At 37.9% G+C, this 22,945-nt stretch overlaps 1 protein-coding gene and 1 non-coding gene across 3 annotated transcripts in view; one reads left to right on the top strand and one right to left on the bottom strand.

Annotated features, from left to right (window-relative positions):
• Positions 1 to 22,945, top strand: part of TTLL1B (Tubulin tyrosine ligase-like 1B) — a 403,225-nt gene that overhangs the window by 241,356 nt on the left and 138,924 nt on the right. The window lies entirely within an intron of this gene.
• On the bottom strand, positions 22,612 to 22,702 carry TRNAI-UAU (transfer RNA isoleucine (anticodon UAU)). The gene is given in 2 exon segments: positions 22,612 to 22,647; positions 22,665 to 22,702. It is a non-coding gene; the product is annotated as a tRNA-Ile (tRNA).

Here is a 22,945-nt window from a genome sequence, read left to right as displayed (position 1 = left end):
TATTTTAGTAATAAGGTGTGACACCTTTTACTACTTATATATGGAAATATGACTAATGCATCACTTCACCCTTGGTATCACTTCTGGTTCTGGCTCCCACTGATGAGACCTGAGGGTTTTTGTCTGTGGCAGGGTGGGCCTTTCATTGAGTGGAACCACAACTGAGTTAAATGATCCTTTTGGTTGCTCATGTTATTTTAGGGATTGCCTGAATTTTTGGAGTCCCCTTCATCTTTGCAAAGGTTGAAACCAGTCAGAATAGTGGCCCTTTCCATAATGCATAGCACATATCCTTACGGACATGTATAATGCATAGTATTATACATGTCCATAAGGATATGTGCTATGCATTATGGGATACTAAAGCAATTGATGTGAAGTCATTAGCCTCTATATACTAGTAGCCCAGTTGTGAAGTCACTTCACATGCAAACTTTGTTTGATTACACTTGGCTAAAGGATGAAACCAAGAATATAATTTCTTGGTATCTTTAATTTAGAGATTGAACAGCTAAAGAAGAGGTTGGCTGATATGAAAGAGAAGGAGGAAGTTAGTGTATTATTTTTATTATGGGCAACCTCCAAGGAGTCCTTAGATCATTGAGGGAGACCCTAAACATCATATGAAGATGATGTTTAGGTTGGATATCATTTGATACTGCACAAATGATATCCAACATTTGTGCAGTATCAATCATACTTTGCTTTGAACTCATTCACAGTCATGGCACCCACAACATACTCTGGCAACCTATTCCACTCATTCACTACTCTCCAAGCAAAAAACCTAGTTCTAACATCCTTGGTAACTACACTCTCACTCAGTTTCCATGTATGGTCCCTAGTTCTCCCACCACCAGACCTCTTCTGAATAATTTCCTCTGAATTAATCTTGTATAAACCTCTCAGTAATTTGTATGTCTCAATCATATCACCCCTTTTCCGTATATCAACCAGTTTCTGTAACTCACAAATCTTCGTGCACTCGCCTCTGGATCCAGATCTGCATGCAGTAGTTAAGATGGGGTTACAAATGCTTGATAAAGAGAAACAATAACCTGCTTGTCTCTGCTCATCAAAGTACTCTTCGGTAACCAAGTGATCTGATGAGCTGTTTTAGCCACTTTTGCTGTGTGCCCCTTAAACTTTAACTCCCTATCCACGAAACGCTTCCAAGTCTCTGACTTCATCAATTTCCTGGAGTATAGTTTCTCCAATGTGGTAATCTTTTCGTTCCAAAATGCATAACCTTACACTTTGCCACATGAAACTAATATCCATTCTCGTTTGCCCATATTGCCAAACTATGAAAATAGGTAAAAACATGGAAAACTTTCCAGATGTTTTCTCAATGAAAGCTGGCCTGGTTGGCTGAGTGGTTAGCATACTACTTGGCCAACTGGTCATCCAACTGTATTTTTTTTCTACTGGCCTCAATCTCACACCAGATAGCCTCAAATGTGCTATTTTCGTTGGCCTGCAGTTGAACTTCTACTGTCTTTAGTTGCAGTTCATTGGCTATCACTCCCCCAACCAATTCTTTTCTCTCTATCCTCCCTGAATACACTATATCCTTTTAGATTCTTTCCCACTAACTATATCATATTCTGTTAGCCATTCTCACTAGTTCTTCAGAAGAACTATCACTAAAAGAATTACAATATATTAATTCCTCCTTCATATCCAATGGTTATAAGAATTCCTTCATAAAAAGAGCTTTAAGTAGTTGTGCTTCAGCATCCTCTTCAAATACAGAAGAACCTACACATATACCTATCCCCTATGTGCAGGGCGAACGCATAGCTAAAGTGTTAAAACCACTAAATATTTGTGTGGCCTTTCGACCCATCAGAAAAATCTCCACATTCTTCACGTCTCCAAAGGACAAGCTCCCACATCTCAGCTATCCAGGTGTCTACCAGATTCCCTGCTCTTGTGGGTTATCATATTTCGGACAAACAGGAAGATCTGCTCTGATCTGGTTAGAAGAACACAAGTCGTATATCCAGTACCTTGAACCTGAATAGTCTGGACTTGCAGAGCATGCCATCAACACTAGACATAGAGTTCAGTGGAACAAGACAAAAGTCGGTTCCTAATGGAACGGCTTTACAAAGAAACGTGAAACGTTACTTTACCCCCCTAACCTAAACAGATCCGATGGTCTATGTCTCTCCCCCTTGTGGGAGATAGTACTCTATAAATCAGCAAATCTTTCCTAACTTGTAATTGTGTATACATACATATATATATATATATATATATAATTTTTTTTTAAAATAAATTTAGGAAATTTAACCTTAGGTGGCGCTTTGTGAATATAACAGTTATTGTTTAATTAGCCTTTGTACTTGTAGTGATGATGCCTGTGATACTCAGGCGAAAATTCTACGAATAAAGAATATTTTACATGAGTTAATTCCATTATTATAATAGTAAGTAATAATGCCAATAACCTTTGGTCAGGATGAGTCAACCACTGCCAAAAATTCCTCTTACTTGTTTTGAACTCTTGGTATTAGTGTACATAAAGTGCAAAAGCCCCTTAGTCCCACTGCTATCCTGACACTTTATGCTAACTATCCCATTCTGGTTTGTTACCAGTGGTAGTAACTTAGGCATATTATACACATTCTTATCAACTGTTTGAAAATAGGGTCAAAGGATAATTATATAGCATTGCATGGGGATTCAATCATTAGAGAAGGAAAGAGCAGGTCAGAATTAGTGGTGGGTGTGGAAATGAATGACTTATATGGTGAATAAAGGAATGTGAATAGGTACCTGAGAAAATTATTTAGGGAGGTAAAGAATAATAATGTTGATGGTAAAATGTTTAGTGTGTTACCCAGGTATGATAATAGTGGATCAAGAAGGAAAGCAGAGTAAATGAATGGCAAGATGGCTCAGATGTGTGTGAGGCAAAGGATGTTCAGTGTGTGAATCTATGAAGTGAATTTGAAGGGAAGTTGGAATGATTTAAGGTTGATGGATTACATGTGAATGTGTTTGACATTTCAAGAAACTATTATTTGTTTGCAGAGCAGATTATAGAATAGGAGGAAGATGAATATAAAGTTGATGTGATGTATAAAGTGGGGATGAGAAGGGTATGAATGGCAATCCGAGACAGTATCAAAAAAACAGGTGTGGTTAAACCAAACAGAGAAGGCATGATATAGCAGCTGTTGTAGGGAGTGACAGTATTGGTGAGATGGCAAAGACAGGGAGATTGTTATGTTTGTATACTAATGTAAGTAGTATTTGAAATAAGGGTGCTGAGTTGGTGTGTGTGTGGGGAGGGGGATACTGACTCATTGAAGTCAGCAAAAATAATTGGCAGAAGTGGAACTTGGTTGTCTGAGGATGATATCCTGTCTGGCATAGAAAGGTGAAAAGAGGAGGGAAAGTACTGTTAATGATAGCAGGAATGTTTAGAGAAAATTGGTAGAAAGGTGATCCTAATGGAAGAATTTCATTATTGGAATGTATATTGGAAGAAGGAGATAGCATATGGGAAAAAGGAGAATGAGTTTGTTGAATTTCTGAGGGATAAATGTCTTAAGCAGCATGTGACCGAAGGAACTAGAGGCTTTAGTGTTATTCTCAAAAGATGTAGTTTCAGGGTAATAACACTGCTGCTTCTGGTCTGTGAGAGTGAATATAAGGTACTTGTGGTGAAAAGAAAAGGTTATTGCCAAAAAAAAGAATATATGTGGAATTATAAACAGGGGGAATGATTATACGAAGCTCCATTGTCAACTAGCATCAATATGTTGGGTGGTCGAACTATTGACAGTGTGCAGGAATTCATAAGGCATTATCTGACACATGTACTGTATAATTGCATACCAAGAGTTAAACAAATAAATAGAGTAGATATGAAATGCATGAACAGTCAAATCAAGCAAGCAGTATTCATCATCATCATCAATTTCTTAATATATATCCTCAAGGGGTGTTCAGGCTACTGTGACAGCACTACATGATTAAATTTACATTATTATTAATCTGTTACCCACAATTTTCCACCAAATTAGTCTGTTACTTGTCAGCACTCCAATATTGTCATACATGATAAGCCACTTCTGATTGAATCAATCCACCTAAACCTTTGCCTTCCTCTGGGTCTCTTTCCTGCACTCTTGTCATCAAATACCTGTTTTACTAACATTTCCTTATCATTCTATTTAAGTGGCAATACCACCTTAGATTAGCTCTGCAGATAGATTTATGAATGCTGATGATAAGTTCCTTTCTAATATCTTCATTTTTAATGATTCTGTCACTGATGCCATCTGTTCACTCCCCTAATTTTTCTCAGAACTAATATCAGTCTTAATGCCACTTTCTTCCATAATGTGTATCCTTGTCTTACCCTTGATCTTACATCAAACCTCGTGTATTTCCTTCAATTCTAACTGCTGACTTTCAAATTAAATATAGACATGTTCCATTTATCCCATATAATTGAAGTGTTTTGCAAAGCTTTCCTCTGGGCACCTTGTTAAATGTATTTTCCAGATCTATGAAACTTAAGTACAGTACAGTGAGATCAAATCTTGTTGTCAAATCCTGACAATGTCTATTGGTCTGAACCCAGCTTGTTCTCCCAGTTTCTCATTCATAATCTTTCTCAACCTATAATAAATTTAGTTTAATCGTTTATCCAAGTGTGAGCAAACAAAGTTTGCACCTGAAAATATCTTCAGGACTGAGATAAGGTAGTATAACACCAGGCAACTCGTAGCAAAGGTGGACCAAGCTAACATCACTCCTATCTCAATATCTCCCATAATGCAAAACACATCTCCTTGTGTTTTGCATAATGTTATGCAAAACACAATATGTATAATGTTATGCATTAAGGGAAGGGCCACTACCCAGACCAGTTTCGACCCTTATTGGGGTCTCGTCAGTGGGAGCCAGGCCTAGAAGTGGAGATACCAAGGCAGAAGCAATGCTTTACCTTTACCACTGTAAAACTAAATTTATTATTGTCTAACCAAGTGCAAAATAAACTTTGAACATCTTTCTCAACCTCTTTTCAAGTATGCTAGCATAAATCTTACCTGGAACACTTAGTAGAAAAATTCCTCTGTAATTCTCACATTCAGTTTTATTTCCTTTTTTATATATGGGTACTATGAGAGCTCTACTCCCATCATTGGGAATTCGACCATCAGACCAAGCCCTCTGACTTATGCATTGTAGCTACTGCAAAACTTTCATATCTCCAATCTAATCATTTCTGGTCATCTACTCCAGCTGTCCTTACACATTTCAGGTTTTTGATTGCTTTTTCTACCTCAAGTATTGATGTATACTCCTCTTTGCATTGCTCTTAAAAATATTCTACTGCTTTTACTAAAAATAAAGAGCCAAAAGGTTTCACTTTGGCAATGCAAAATTATAATAAATTTAGTGGATATTAAATCCAACATCATTTCAAAGTCGAATATAGAAACTATAAAAGTTTTGTGCGAAATTTGAGCAGAGATCTTACACTCACCATCATACTACGAGTTGCCCTAGCCAGACCTTATAGGTGACGACGAATGCTGCCCAAGCATCCATATGTTTGCCTCCTATTGGTCCATTTTCATAAGGTTTCACTAGCCTGACAGCTGTTTCAAACTCATTGGTTTTCGACAGAGACACTGTATAAATAAAGGTCTCTCTAAAAATTAGGTAATCCCCCTGACCACTCCCTACAAGTGACCAGAGGATTGTCCAACTCAGCATTGGTACCACTCATTGACAGGTGCACCCTACCACTGAGCAGAACTTCTCATATTCCAGGGAAAAGCATCCATCAACAAGGCCCCACATGGGCCATGCAGGAAAACACTTTTCTGGGAGACTCAAATCACTCTCTCAAGTCACCCCCACAAAATCTAAGCTCCCCCCTCACTGGGAGCAAAATTCTGGAAAAAACCTAAGAGAGCAAAAACTTGCAGCACTAAGGGACTCGAAGTGTCGGAGAGGTGTATTTTCCATAAGACAAACTCTCGGTCAGTGCGTAAAGTATTTACTAAAAATAAAGTGCCAAAAGGCTTCATTTTGGCAATGCAAATTTATAATAAATTAAGTGGATATTAAATCCAACATCATTTCAAAGCCAAATATAGAAACTATAAAAGTTACATGCAAAATTTGACCAGAGAGCTTACAGGAATACACTTGCTGCCATACTCTGAGTTACCCTAGCTGGACATTATAGTGACGACAAATGCTGCCCAATCATCTGTATGTTGTCCTCCTACTGGTCCATTTTCATAAGGTTTCACTAGCTGACAGCTGTTTCAAACTCATTGGTTTTCGTCAGAGACTAGGTATAAACCTAATAAAGCAGAAGCTGTCAGTATTAAGGAACTTGAAGCCCTATAAGGTCTGGCTAGGGTAACTCGTAGTATGGTGGCGAGTGTATTCCTATAAGCTCTCTGGTCAGATTTCGCACAAAACTTTTATATTTTCTATATTCGACTTTGAAATAATGTTGGATTTGATATCCACTTAATTTATTATAATTTTGCATCTCCAAAGTGAAGCCTTTTGGCTCTTTATTTTTAATAAATACTTTACACACCGCCAGAGAGGTCACTTACGGAAAATACACCTCTCCAATGCTTCGAGTTCCTTAGTACTGAGAGTTTTTGCTCTCTTAGGTTTCTACCTAGTCTCTGATGTAAACCATTGAGTTTGAAACAGCTGTCAGGCTAGTGAAACCTTATCAAAATGGACCAATTGGAGGCAAACATATGGATGATTGGGCAGCGTTCATAGTCACCTATAATGTCTGGCTAGAGCAACTCGTAGTATGGCGGTGAGTATATTCCTGTAAGCTCTCTGGTCAAATTTCACACAAAACTTTTATAATTTCTATATTCGGCTTTGAAATGATGTTGGATTCAATATCCACTTAATTTATTATAATTCTACTGTTGTTCTGTCACTGCTTGTTTTGTTGAACAGTCTTTCAAAGTAGTTACTCCACACATCTAGGATATCCTTATATTCAGTATTCATGTCACCTTTATGATCTTTGATTCCTTTTACAGTACTCTTTCCTACATTTCTAATCATTTTCAATAGCCTCCAGAACATTTTGCCACCTTCCTGATTTCCATTTTCTATATTCTTACCAAAGTCTCCCCATGACTTTTGTTTAACCCTCTTACATTTGTCTTACATTTGTCTCTGTATTCTTTTAGGACATCTGCCGACTTATTTGCTATGAACTTTTGGTATGTTTTCTTCTTTTCCATTACTGCTTCTTTAACTTCTTGTGTCCACCATGGTGTTCTTATTTTTCTATCCTTACAACTTCACCACATACCTTTCTAGCTGAATCAGTCAGAGTCTTCTTCACAGTTTGCCATGGAGACTCCAAGGCCTTGTCCTTGTTTTCAGCCTGCTTCAAATTTTCTTCAATAATGTTTGTACACTTGAGTCTACAGTTTGCCTGTACTGAACTTCAATTCTTTTTAAAACTTTCTTAGATACTGTTTTTTACTATTAACATTCATTTTTATTGTGCTTAACACTAAATAATGGTCACTCTAGTTTCACATCCTCTGTGCACTCTTGTATCTTGAAGCAGTATGAAGATATCAGTATCAGCAATGACATAGTCAATGAGGCTTTCTTGTCTTCTCTCCATGTAAACTTGTGCACATCGTTATGTTGGAACTTGGCAGTAATGAATGACTCTTAGAAGTGTTAGTAATGACTAGTCCATGTCCTGAACAGAAATCTAGCAAATATATACCATTATTATTAGATTTATAATAATGATGAAACGATGAAACCAAGAGTATAATTTCTTGGCATTTTCATGAAGACTTGAAAAATTCTGTACTGGTTCACCAGTGAAGCAGATATCTCATAGTCAGATATCTGCTTGGGTGAACTCTATCACAATAGCCTATATCATAGTTGTATGTTTAATTCATGTTTAATATCAAGTTTTTGTTAATGCTATGGCTGATTTTTACTTTATATAATTACTAGTATCGAAGCAAATTTGTTAACTACTTATATATTAAATTAAACTTGACAAGAAATTCTTGTTTCATCCTGTATTCAAATATAAGCAAACAAAGTTTGCACGTGAAGTATCTTCACAACTAAGCTACTTGTATATAGACGATAATGATGACTTCTCATCAGTTCTTCACAAGTTTAATTCAATTTCTAAGTGGAAAAACTTTCTACCACTACTTATATATGACAGCCTGGCTGGCGAGTTGTCAGCGTGTCTGCTCTCCAGCTAAAAGGCTGCTGCAGGTTCGAATCCCACATTGGGCATGGATGTTTGTGATTGTCAATGGAAATGCCAGTGGTGGTGGTTGGTAGTAGATGGCATTGATGACCTTGAAGTCAGTTGGTGGATTTGAGTGGTGGAGACAGAGTTGTAGAGCAGGTGCCCTCCCTTGATGAGTCTTTAGACTCCCTGGAGGTGTGAAATAATAATAATAATATATTAGTGTGTTTATCAGTCTATGAATTAGAAAATTTCACACATATATAAATGATTATATATAAACTTTATAAATACATATATAAATAATTATATATAAAAATGATATATAAACTTTTATAAATGATGAACTATTTATTCTTAGTAGTATTATTGTTTCTTTTTTTTTTATTAATGATGCATGATCTTTTTCTTTTTGCCTTTTCCCTCTAACTTTTAATGTCATGAGTCACTTTTTATGAAAAAAAAATCAATTTCTTTTCTTCCACTATTAAACAAATATGGAAAATAAAAACATTCAGTACCATGAAAACTATCAATAAAATAAAACTCTTAGGTGTACACCTTTATTAACTACATTAGTGGATTTCTGAATTCTGATTGGCTTCAAAACATTGTTGGATTGGCAATCAGTGATGTTCATATGACACAGCAAACACTCAGAAATCATTTAGGTTAGGCAAAATAGTATAAAAAAATGAAGTGTCAGTTCAAGACATAACTATTCTGCCTTTGGTTGGTGACAGTGATCATGCAATACTCACTTGGGAAGTGGCTAAGTTTATGAATGTCCCATTCAGAAAAGATTATATGCTAAATTACAAAGCAGGAAATTATGACCACCTAAGGAGTGGTATGCTAGGTTCTGCTGTGCTATAGCATCAGTTATTGGATGGTAACGATATTAACAGTGCATGGGAAATGTTTAAAAAATACTTAAATGATGTGATATCAGAATGAAAGGGTTATACAGAATTTCAGTAGAGGGAATTTTTCATTTTATTGAGGGTGGAGAAAGGATGCCAGGGCACCATGGAAGTTGAGAACGAATGCAATCAAGAAAGGAGGTTAGGGCTAGATTTTTCTCTCATAGAGTAGTGTGTGATTGGAATGGATTGCCATTGGATGTTGTGTGTGCAAGTAGTGTGAATGAATTCAAGATCATGTATGACAGCAAATAATAGGACCTCTCTCTCGATGAGTTCCTGACTCCCTGGAGGTCTCTCTTAATAATAAAAATAATAATGATGATGGATTAGTGTATTAGAAAAGGAAAGAAATTAACCAGTGGTGTGCCTCAAGGTTCTGTTCTTAGGCCCCCTATTGTTTTACTTATTTGTTAATGATATATCATGTGGATTGACTGGGTAACTTCAAATGATTACTGATGCAAAGGTAGATAGAATTATCAGGAGTAGTGTTGATGTTAATTCTCTACATGAAAATTATAATGGACTTTTATTTTGTGTGTATGAGTAAGGTTGCAGTTTTGATATTAATAAATGCTAGGTATTCTGGGGTTGCTTAAGGATCACAGCTGTATAACTGAGAGGAGACCTCCACATAGCATTCAAAGGAATGCGGAGAACCGACCAGGGCTTCTGATCTAATGTCCAATCCTCACCTTCTCATGGTGCACCCTGTTGGGTATCTACCTAGATACTGAACGAACGAGGATGGGCTGGCAATTTGGGATTTAGCCAACCAAATTGTATTCTTATTGGCTTAAACCAATATACAAAATGATGATACAGCATGACAAAATTTAGTTGGGGTGTCGCCCGGTTACACAAGGCCCCTGTTGTTTTCGCCAGGGAACCAGGGCAATCAGCAAAAAGTCAGCTACTGGAACAAATCTGAAAGCACACCCCAACTCGACTTCACCAGAGTTAAAGATCAGTACTATCGACATAAGAAGCCTGAATGGCAAAGAAATGGAGCTAGCTGAGGAATTAGATAAGTACCAGATCGACATAATAGAGGTAACTGAAACAAAAAAGACAAAACTGGTGAGATCTTTCTGAGCAATAAATACAAAATCTTATATTCAGGCAATAACAATCAAGGAAAATAAGGAGTAGCCATAGTATTCAACACAAAATACGAGGCTAATCTTCATGAATGGCAGGCAGTCTCAAGTAGAGTGATGTGGGCAAATATCAGAATGAGGAATTGGACAATGAGACTTATTTGTGCCTAGGATCCCACAGAAGATTCTACTAAGGTAGAAGTGGAGGAATTTTTTGATGATTTAGAAAAAGCAACTAACACAATGAAAAAGGAAAAGTTGGTCCTTGTTGGGGATCTAAATAGCAGAGTAGGAAATGATTGTCAGACATACAAAAATATTTTGAGAAAATTTGGAGAAAAAAGAGCAAAGCTAATAATAATGGCAAATACCTGTTGGATTTCTGCTCAGGACATGGACTGGTTATTACTAGCATCATGTTCCAACATAAAAATGTGCACAAATTCACATGGAGAGAAGAGGCAAGGAATAAGAAAAGTCTCATTGACTATGTTATTGTTGATAGTGATGTTTTCTCCCTGGGTGCAGGACATCAGAGTGTACAGAGGATTTGAAATTGGAAGCGATTACTATTCAGTCTTGAACAGGATAAAATTGAATTTCATATTGAAAAGAATAACGTGTAAGAAAGTTTTAAAACGAATAAAAGTTGAGCAACTCTCAGATGTGAACTGTAGACTAAAATACACAAAGATTATTGAAGAAAAACTGAAAGAGTTTGAGAACAGAAACCAAACCTTGGAGATTCAGTGGCAAGCCTTGAAGAAAACCCTGATTGATTCAGCCAGAGAAGCATGTGGTGAGATTTTCTGCAAGGATAGAAAAATCAGAACTCCATGGTGACACACAGGAAGTTAAAGAGGTATTGAAGGAAAAGAAGAAAGCATATCAAAAGTTCCTGGCAAATAAGTCAGCTTGTGCTCTTCGAGAATACAGAGACAAATATAAGAAAGCTAAACACTGTGTAAAACTACCTAAACAAAAGTCACAGGAGGACTTTGGCAAGAACATAGAAAATGAATATCAAGAAGGTGGTAAGATATTCTGGAGGTTATTGAAGAAGTTTAGAAATGGAGGAAAGAGTGCTGTAAAAGGAGTTAGAGATGATAAAGGTGACATGAAAATGGGAGAAAAAGATATTCGTGAAGTATAGAGTAATTACTTCGAAAAATTGTTAAATGAAACAAGCAGTGATAGTGCAGTGGTAAAAAACACTCAACAGGCATACAGTCAGGAATACATATCCATACTTGAAGTAGAAACAGCCATCAAAGGCTTGAAATGTGGAAAGGCATCATGAGCAGATGATATTCAACCAGAAATGCTGAAGTATGGTGGTATAAAAGTCTTACAGCGGCTGCACTGCATAGTTCAGAAGGCCTGGACAGACAGACAAATTCCTGATGATTGGAGTAGAGCTGTAATAGTACCCATATATAAAAAGGGAAATAAAACTGAATGTGAGAAATACAGTGGTATTTCCCTACTGAGTGTTCCTGGCAAGATCTATGCAAGTATACTTGAGAAACAGTTGAGAAGAATTGTGGAAGAAAAGCTTGGTAAAGAACAAGCTGGATTCAGCCCAAATAGAGGCTGTCAGGATTAGATCTTCACTTTACGACAAATAGTCGAGAAAGCTGGGAATATAACAGAGATCTGTATTTAAGTTTTGTAGATCTGGAAAAGGCATATGACAAGGTGTCAAGAGAGAAGCTATTCAATACACTACAGTTATATGGTGTCAATGGGGCATTATATCAAGCAATACTTAGTCTTTATTTGAGTTGTAAGTCAGCAGTTAGAATTTAAGGAAGTACAGGAAGATGGTTTAATGTTAAATCTGGTGTGACACAAGGATGTACATTATCCCCTCTGTTATTCATTATCTATATGGAATACATTATGAAGGAAAGTGGTGTTAAACATGATATCGAATTGGAGATGTTAATGTCAACTCTTTGCTTTATGTGGACGATGTTATACTTCTAAATAAATCCGCTCCAAGTTAGCAAGATTTCCTGACTAAATTGAATAACTGTTGTAATAGATATGGTATGAAGGTAAGCAAATAACCAATTTCATGAGAACTACAAAGACGAATCAAGGAGGGTGACTTGGTTGGTGAGAGCAGCTAAAGAGAGGTATAAACAGCAGTTAGTAATGAGGCCAAAAAGAATCCTAGGGAATTTTTTCGTTATGTGGCCAGCAAAAGAAAGAATGATTATGGAAGGATGACATTGATTGGAGAAAATGCTATAAAGACAGCTGTTGCAGAATGTGTGGTGGAGATACTTAATGAGCAGTTCATAAAGATCTTTCAATCTTGTGAATGTGACTTCATGGAGAGATTGAGAGCAGTTGATGATTGGGAGGAGAGACTGACTGTAAGTGAGCAAGAGGTGTTTGGGGAGTTGAGTAAACTAGATGTAAATAAGGCTGTGGGACTTGATAATATATCACCGCATATTCTGAAGGGATGTGCCAGGGAGTTGATACCTGCCTTGAAATATTTTTTTTAATACGAGTCTTGCACTTGGTCAAGTTCCTAAGGAGTGGAAGAAGGGCAAGATTGTGCCACTTCATAAAGGAGGTGATCGAACTCAAGCATCAAACTGTAGGCCTATTTGTGTTTCAGGTGTTGTGGTTAAATTGTTGGAGAAGCTTGTGAGAACTAGGATCCAGAGTTGGGTTGACAACAATGGTATAATCTTTGATGGACAGCATGGATTTGCTAAAGGGAGGTCGTGTTTTAGTAATCTACTTACTTATTACAATAAAGTTACTGCTTCCTTGGACAGAGGAGAATGATACACAGTAATATACTTGGATTTCGTAAAGGCTTTTGATAGAGTACCTCATGATAGGTTAACAGTGAAACTACAGCAGATGGGGTTGGATATTAGATTAGTGCATTGGATCGGAGACTGGCTATCTGATAGGTGTCAACAAGTTGTGTATGGGGGTGTGATACCCTGGAAAAGGAAAGTCACTAGTGGAGTGCATCAGGAGTCTCTTTTAGGGCCATTACTGTTTAAATCAGTTTGCAGATGATGCCAAGTTGGGACAAACCATAAAGAGTAGTGAAGATTTTGTGGTCTTGCAAGAAGACTTGAATAAATTGAGTGATTGTGCACGGAAATGCGGATATGAGTTCATTGTTGCAAAATGTAAGGTTTTAAAATTTGGAAAACAAAGATGGGATACAGAATTTATGCTTGGTGAGAATATATTGTTGGAGGTTGAGGAAATAATAGATTTGGGGGTGATAGTGGATGAGGATCTAAAATTTAGGGGACAGATTGCAAAAATTGTGAAGACAATACAAAGGCTTCTGGGAATGATGCAGAGGACACTGACATGTAAAAGTCGGGAGATTCTTGTTCCATTGTATAAGGCTTTAATTAGGCCATACTTGGAGTATTGTGCCCAGATTTGGTCACCAAGTTTTCAGAAAGATGAAGAGATGTTGGAAAGAATCCAAAGGCGACTGACTAAGGTAGTTTCTGACCTCTGGAATGTTGAGTACGAGGAAAGATTGAGAAGATGTAGTTTGCAGAGTTTTTTGTGGAGAGGAGGAAGAGGGGAGATATGATAGAGACCTACAAGTTGGTAAGGGGTTGTTATAAGATCAATGGTGGAGAAGTTCTACAGAGAATACTGGGAGATCAGGGGAGAACCAGAGGTTATCCCTGGAAACTGTATAAAGAGGGTGTGAGTAGGGGAGTGAGAGGCAGGTTTTTTCTATGCAGAGTTGGAAATGATTGGAATGCCTTGCCTGAGAGTGTGGTGTCTGCAAGGAGTTTGAGTGTGTTTAAGACATGGTATGATGAGATGTGTGTGTGATTAAAGGACCTCCCAGATGAGTCTTTGACTCGATGAGGTCTTGGGATAATAATAATAATAATAAATTAAAAAGACAAAGACTATGAAAATAGGTAGAATTGTTGAAAATGTCAACTGTGTTGTGAATGCGGAACCTGTGGACCATGTAAAACATTTCAGCTACTTAGGCAAGATTTTTACTGAAGATGGTAAATTATATATGGAAATTGCCAACAGAATCAACAAAGCTAATATGGTAGGCAGTCAATTGAATAAATTCATATGGAATAAGAAATTAGATAAGAAATTAGTCAGAACACTAAATTAGCTGTATATAAGACAGTGTTCAAACCAGTTTTAACTTATGGATCTGAGAGCTGGGTCAGAAGTAAAACACTTGACCAAAGACTAGAGACCGCAGATAATGAGAGTCCTGAAAAAGATTAGAGGCATGAACAGATGGCATCAATGGCAATATCATATTAAAAACGAGGATATTAGGAAAGAACTTGACATTGTCAACATTTAGGAATGTGTTAGCAAAGCTAATCTCAGGTGTTATGGTCACTTAAACAGAATGGGCAGGGATAGATTAGCAAAACAAGTGTTCTCTGCCAGGTTGGCAGGAAAACGACCCAGAGGAAGACCAATATAGGTGGATTGATACGGTACAAAGTGCCTTAGTTGATAGAAATATAAGATCTGATAATGTTGGAGTCTTGACACGTAACAGACTGATTTGGAGGGAAATTGTAGATAGGAAGTTAGTAATGATGTAAATTTTTCATGTAGTACTATCATATGTACACCCCTTGAGGATACATGTTAGGAATTCGATGATGATGATGAGATATTACACTTTGAGATACAGAGATATAGTTCTACGTACTATATTGGTAGAGCTGTATTTTGGGAAGTGGGTGAGATTCAGGTTCTTAGAGTGATGGTAGACAGTGGAATAATCCTGAAGGCACATTGCAAGTGTTGCAAAGACTGCACATATGCTGTTATGATAAAAAGCACATTCACATCTACGGATAAGAAGGTGGTGATGTCCCTATATAAGGCCTTGGTTTGAACACACAGGGAATATTGTACTCAAATTTGGTCACCTCATTTTCATTGCAATGTGCCCTTATGCTATACGTTATTTTGACTTTTTGTAGTATTTTTGGTGTGTATTGAGAGTGGGGGGGGGAGGTCAGGCACCACCCCAGACTACAAAAGCTCTAGCAATGCTATTGTCTGGAATGTTGAATATGCAAGAGCAGTTGAGGAAATGTGGATTACAGAGGTTGGTAGATAAGAGGAAAGGAAGAGATATGAGAGAGACCACCAAGTTAAGGGATTCTAACAGATTAATACAGAAGTTATTATGAAAAGAATGGAGGTTCAGGTTTGAAAAATGAGAAGCCATCTCTGGAAGTTGTATAACAATTTGGTGAAGATGTCAGTAGAATGCATTGTGAATGCAGGGAGTGTAAATAACTTCAAAGTTTATGATGAATGACATGTTTCTGGTTGAGGATACTCAACTCAACAAAATAATAATAATATAAAATCAGGTGTGAGTCAAGGACATTACTGCTAATGTTATTATTATTATTATTATTATTATTCCTGATACCTCCAATGTTATTCATTATTAGTGTACGTTATGAAGGAAAGTTGCAGTATGTCTGATATTATATTCAAATACATCTTGTACAGATCTAGCATTCCTTAACTAAACTGGATAACTCCTATAACAAATTTAGTATGAGAATCAGCAATAAAAATACAAAAACTATGAAAATAAGCAGAAACATTAAAAATTTCAATCACCTATAGAACACGTAAAAACGGTTCGGCTATTTAGACACAATTCTTTAGTGATGATTTCAAATTATATACAGAAATAAACATAAACAACAGAATTAGCAAATCTGGTATGGTAAGAATTTAACTAAATAAATTTATGTGGAATAAGAGAAATTGGTTGAAACTAAACTATAGCTGTATACAAGACAGTGTTCTAAACACTCTTATCTTATGGACCTGAGAGTTGGTTTAGAAATAAAACTTGATCAAAGACTGGAGACCACAGATAAGAGAGCTGTGAAAAAGATTAGGGAAATGAATATCATCAATGACAGAATCATATTAAACACAAGTATATCAGGAAGGAAACTGATACTGTTAGCATTCAGGAATATGGGAGCAGAGCTTACCTAAGGTGGTAATGGTTGCTTAAACAGAATGGGAGAAAAAAGGTTAACAGAAATACTTTTTGTTAGGATGGCAGCTTAGAGGATGACCAAGATCTAGGTTAATTGATAGAGTAAGACAGATATATAAAATCATACAAAACTGGAGTTTTGACAGATAACAGATTAATTTGGAGGAAAACTGTTGATAGGAAGTTAATAATTATGTAAAATTTTCATGCAATACCATAATATCCTGTACACCCCAAAGTATAAGGAATTTGATGATGAAAAAACTTACTTGGAACTTTCATGGACAGTTTGGTAAGCTCTGCAGTTTAATATTATGTAAGGATATGTATAATAATTTCAGGTTAAGATATTGTCAGCCTGGGTCAAGGCTATATGGTGAAAGGTCAGTATATTTAATGCTCCTGTGAATTTTTTTTTTAAATTTATCTGCCATTCTAACAACTGTGTTATTTTCTTATAATAATTACATTTTTATATTAATATTACTGATTTTTGTGGATTTATAGTGATGATAATCAGCCTGTTGTAAAATCTCGCACGATAAGTTAATTTAGTTAACTTATCGAGCTAAGTTTTACAAGAATGTCAAATCAGAATCTTATAAAAAAAAATGCGATGTATTGTGTTTTTTTTTAATACAAATTAACTACTTTGTGTAATGTATTCGATATTACCTGTGTAACTTAGTGTTTGAAAACAGAGGAAAGGGATTATGCCTTATTAGTATAGTGAGTCAGTAAAAATAAAAGAGAATATTAAGCTGGCCAGATTAATTATTATTATTATTATTCAGGTCTCCATGGAGTCAAAAGACTCGTCGTGGGAGGTTCTTCCTACAAAACACAAAGTCTCTCAAGACTCATCGCGGGAGGTCCCTTCTAGGAAACACAAAGTCTAACATACTACTCCTTAAACTCATTGACTGTTCTCATTCTCACCACTCTATCAAGCAATACATTCCATGGTTCAACCACCCTCCATGCAAAGAAACCACTCCTCACCCTCTTTCACACAGTTTCCTTTTGTAACTTCCAGGGATGGCCCCTTGATGATGGCTGCTGTTCAACCAAGTGAAAGAACTCCCCAGTGTCAACCCTGTAAATACCTCTCAACAGTTTAAAAGTCTCAATCATATCACCTCTCCTTCTTCTATCCACCAAACTCTGCAGTCCACATTCCCTCAGCCAATCCTCATAACTCACATTGTACAGTCCTGCCTCTGTACCCTTCAAATCCTGGAGACCAAATCTGAAAACAATAGTCTAAGTGTGGTCTGATCAGGGTCTTATACAATGGAATGATAACTCTTTTATCTCTGCAAGTCAGCGTCCTTCTCATTATTGCAGCAATCCTCTGTGTTACCTTCACCACCTTTGCAATATGTCCCCTAAATTTTAGGTTTCTATCAATCATCAACCCCAGATCTCCTGTCTTCCCTACTTTCTTCAGTATAGTGCCTCCAATAGAGTATGCAGCATCCTACTAATGTGTCCCAAACCTCAAGACCTTACATTTTGCTGCATTAAACCAAAATCGCCATTCATTTGCCCATCTGTCTAGCTTATTCAAATCCTCTTGCAGGACTACCACATCTGCACTATTACTAATAACTCTTCCCAGCTTCACATCATCTGCAATCAACTGACAATGTCATTGATATAAAGGTTAAACAACATAGGTCCCAGTACTGCCGTGTGGGATCCCACTTGTAATCCTCTGTTTCCTTGAAACTGCCCCACCATACACAACTCTCTGATACCTATCGGACAGTCAATCCTGAATCTAGTTGACCAACCTATGAGCATCCTATTGATGTGTCTCAAACCTCAAGACCTTACATTTTGCTGCATTAAACCGAAATCCCCATTCATTTGCCCATCTGTCTAGCTTATTCAAATCTTCTTGCAGGACTACCACATCTGCACTATTACTAATAAATCTTCTCAGCTTCACATCATCTGCAAACAACTGAATATTCCCCTGCAATTCACTGACAATGTCATTGATATAAAGGTTAATATAGGTCCCAGTACTGAGCCGTGTGGGACCCCACTTGTAACCCTCTGTTTCCTTGAAACTGTCCCACCATACACAACTCTCTGATACCTATCTGAAAGCCAATTCTGAATCCAGTTGACCAACCTGATATCCAAACCCATGTCCTGCAACTTATATATCAGCTTATCATATGGCATTCTGTCAAATGTCTTCGCTAAATCCAAGAAAATGGCAGTATATGCCTTTCCCTCATCTACTGCGCTTGTAACTTTATTATAAAAGGTTAGCATATTACTAAAACTAGAGAGCCCTTCACATTGACAAATCCATGTTGACTCTCACAGGTAACATTACACAGATCTGCCCAATGCTGCATATGGTGCCTCACTAATTTCTCCAAGATCTTAACAATTACTGATGACACACAAACTGGCTTATAATTAGACACTTCCAGCCTGCTTCTGCTCTTATGCAATGGCACTATCTTACCTTCCTTCCATTTCCTGGGCACCTTTCCCATAGTCAGACTTTCATTGAAAAGCCAGGTCAAAGGAGCTATCACATTCTCTCAAAACTCTTAGTGAAATACCATCCAGTCCTACAGTTTTACTGACATCCAGAGTACTCAGCATTGCATTTGGAACACACTCTCCTCCTGCACCTTTAAACCCCGAACCTGCCCTATCCTCCTAGTATTAAAATTTACTCCTCCAGGATGAAATACACCAATAAAGTGTTCATTGTACATTTCCACTGTGTCCACTGCATCAGTCACTCTATTCCCATTTTATCCCACAATGTTATTTTTCCATAATCATTTCTCCTCTTACTGGCCACATGGCTGAAAAATTCTCTAGGATGTTCTTCGGATCTGGGCCAATCTCTTCTCCTATTCCAGTTTCGCCATCCTTACTACACTAGTCACTCCCCTCACTGTCTTATATTCTTCATGCATCTGCTCTTCACCTGTCTCCTTATATCTCTTCCATAGCCTCTTTTTCACATGCAGTTCCTGTTTAATATCGTTTGTCATCCATTTTACACCAAATTGTGCCCTCCTCTTCACTTGTGGAATACAGCTTACTATGGCTGCTAACAAATATTCCTTCACAATTTCCCAAGCACTAATGATATCCCAGCCTTCCAGTTCCTACCACCATGGAACTTCCTCAAGTTGAAGTCTAAGACTATTTTAATCACCTGCCTGATAATTCCACATACATTCCAGTCTCTTTGATACTCCTGCATGTCTATTAATCTTCCAAGTCAAAACCACATGGTCACTCTCTCTAACTGATGGGAGAGATGTTATCTCAGTTATTATCAACTCTTCTAATGCTATAACCAAATCCAAAACTCTTGAACCTCTTGTTCTCTCTATTACATATTGCCTAAGACATTTGTCCCTCAAGAATTCTAGAAATTCCATTCCCTTATTGCTACATGCATCTTCCTCTCCCCAATTTATACTGCTGTATTTAAAATCTTCCATAACAATCATTCTTCTTGCACTTACCAAGCTCAACTGTCTGAACATCTCCTGATCCCTGCCCTCTTTGCTCCTTGGTGTGTAGCAACACCCCACTAAATATCCTGTCTTTCCCACCTCTACCTCACACCATATGCTATCAAAATCATTAGTGCCACTGCCTTCCAAAGCCTCCACTCTTAGAGGACATAAGTCGTCACTTATCATAAGCAGTACTCCACCACCACCATGCTTTCCCTTCCTATCCTGCTGAAAAATGCTGTACCCTGCTACTTCTATTTCTGTTATTATATCCTCTTCTGTCAACCATATCTCAGTTATCCCAATAATTTTTGGCCAGCCTGATGCTATCAGCGCCACCAATTCCTCTCCTTTATTCCAGATACTCTTGGCATTAGTGTATAAAGCATAAAAATTCCATTGTTTCTATACCCAGCATTATCCCCTCTAGACTCTACTGGGCTCAGCGTTACGTGATGTTATTCCCATTCTCCCAAGTACCCATTCCCACAAGAGGCCACCCCTGCTACCATCCATCCTGAGCATTCTAGTTTCCCTGCATTAACACACCAACTCTTTCAGAACAGCAATCTCTCCACATGCCTACGTCCTTTCTCATTCAAATGCAAGCAGTCTCTCGCATGCAATTCTTTTTTTCAAACACCCTCCAAGCATCCACATAGTCCAATTCTCTCTTCTGACACATTCTAGATATTATGTTATTCAATATTACTGCTCTTCTGTTCAGCTCGTCACTATCATACCTAGGCAACATTCACACTATCTTTCCTCCCTGCGTCTTCTTTCGTACAACCTCAAGCAAGAATCTCATATCTCTCTCTGCCCAATTTACATTACCTCTCAAGTCATTTGTTCCTACCATCACATTCATTTCATCCACCCTTTCACCCCTCTTAATTGCATAGCCACAATTTCTATCGTTCCTCCAGGCAAGCACTCATCATGCATCCTATCTTGAACATCACAGATCATTGAGTCCCCATACATTACACCTTTTGCCCTGTTCCTTTATTGCCCACATGCATCCCTCATTCTCTCTGTGTTCCCCTACTTACCTGCCTTCCTGACATCACTCTATCCCTGGTTCCAATGCTCCCTCGCATTCTTCTCATTCCCTCTCCCCTACTGTTTCCATTCTCTCCTCTTCTGCCATTCCCATATCTCTCTCTCTCTCTCTTATTCCCTCTCTTCCACTTATCCTATTCTCTTCTCTTCTATCATTCACGTAACTCTCTCTCATTCCCTCTCTTCTACTGTTCCTATTGTCTCCTCCTCTGTCATTCCCATACTCTCTCTCTCTCCTACTGTGATTCGCCTTGCATTCGTCTCTTCCCTTCACCTAATCTCATCTTTCACACCTCGTCTCATTTCCTATACATTCCACCTGCTCTTTCAGCTCAGTTATCTCTCTCTGCAAGTCAGCCACTCTTATTTGCCATCCTCCCAATTGAGACCATCTCTGTAAATTTCACAATCCTTCAACCTTTCCATACTCCCCACTCTCATTTTTTATTCATATTTCTCTCGCCATTCTTTCCCTCTATCATACCACTCATCTCTGTACATGGAGAATCTCCTGCCTCTGACTCAACGAGGTCAGTTATAGTCATCTCTAACTCACCAAGTTCCTCCCATTGCCTGCATTTTGCTCATATACGTACTTCCCCTTCTCTCACCCGCCACATATACAACCATTGGGATGCATACATTCCACATGTTCCGGATGCTGCAAAATCCCTTATGATATCACGCAAAATGGAGTCCTTAAATGGGGGGAGGACTTGGCGATATGCTATTTGCAATTTTAACTGCCGCTGCCACCTTAAGGAAGAAATAAGAATAGCACATCGGAAAGGAAAGGTTTGCTACAACTTGTGAACATTTATGCACCTAAAACAAAGACTTTCGGCAAAAGAGAACACGAGTGATGTCATCACACCGGAGGGTGATAGCAGACTCTTCAGAAGTCGAAACAAAGAACCAGGTGGAACTTTAAGGAGCTGAAGAAAGAAAAAAAAAAGAAGAGAGAGGAGGGAATGATTAGGAGTCCTTGCCTGGAGGTTTGGCAGCTCATACCTCTTGACCCAGAGAGAGTACACTCGTGGTTTTACCATGGGAGTTTTGTCGACAGTGAGTCTCGCTGAAGTTCTCCAGGTAGTTCCCAAGGCATGTCCGCTAATGTATCCTGCCATATAGCAGACGATGCACTTTGCAATCTCAAGCACGACTGACCAGGGTCCGATGGATAACATCGAAGATCTCTCCAGTTACTTACTCATGTAAACAACAGGCAGCTGCAAGCCGAGAAAAAAAGAAGAAAGAAGGAAGGATATTGTTTGCTACTCAGGCCAGGACAACCACGGCGGTATATAGCATACAGAAACGTCCAAGTTAAAGAAAGAAGTATTCAGATCAAGGAAAAGACATGAGATTCGCGATGGAAACTTTTGTTTGTGGTAAGGGATTGTGTATAAAGTAAAAACTGTGAATAAGCTCATCATATCGATATTCTTCGGTTATTATTATTATTATTATATCACACCTCCAGGGAGTCCAAAGACTCATCGAGGGAGGGTATCAACTCTACAACTCTTCGTCTTACTACTCCACCAACCTTCATCATCTAACACCAACGCCAACTACCACGACTAGTGCTTTCACAGACAATCACAAACAGCCATGCCCACGGTGGGATTCGAACCCCTGGGCTTTTCGCTGGAGAGTGGATATGCTAACTACTCGGCCAACCAGGCCAGCAAAAACACAACCTTTCCCCAGGTGAGGCTTGATCTCACAACCTCGGCATAACTCAAAGTACTGTCTTATAAGTACCGTGCGCTAACCAATTGCGCCACTGAGGATCCAATTCTTGGATTGTAGATATGTAAAATTGTGTGTATTTGTTTAGCAAGAGTCTGTGCTAAATTTGTAAAATACTGAGTAGTGTATTAGAGTGGCATGTAGGCAGAAATATATGTTATATTTGTGTAGAGTATTTTCTGAAGTTAGCTATGCTAGGAGAAACAGTTATTTCCCATTACTTATCTGGTTTGTAATTACAATTTTTTAATTAAAATGCATGGTTTGTTGAACAACAATTTGAT

Source organism: Typopeltis vanoorti, chromosome 6, assembly GCF_054136105.1.
Source record: "Typopeltis vanoorti isolate ZY-2024b chromosome 6, IOZ_Tvanoo_1.0, whole genome shotgun sequence".
NCBI classification, from domain to species: Eukaryota; Metazoa; Arthropoda; class Arachnida; order Uropygi; family Thelyphonidae; genus Typopeltis; species Typopeltis vanoorti.
This window is presented reverse-complemented; position numbering and strand designations above follow the sequence as displayed.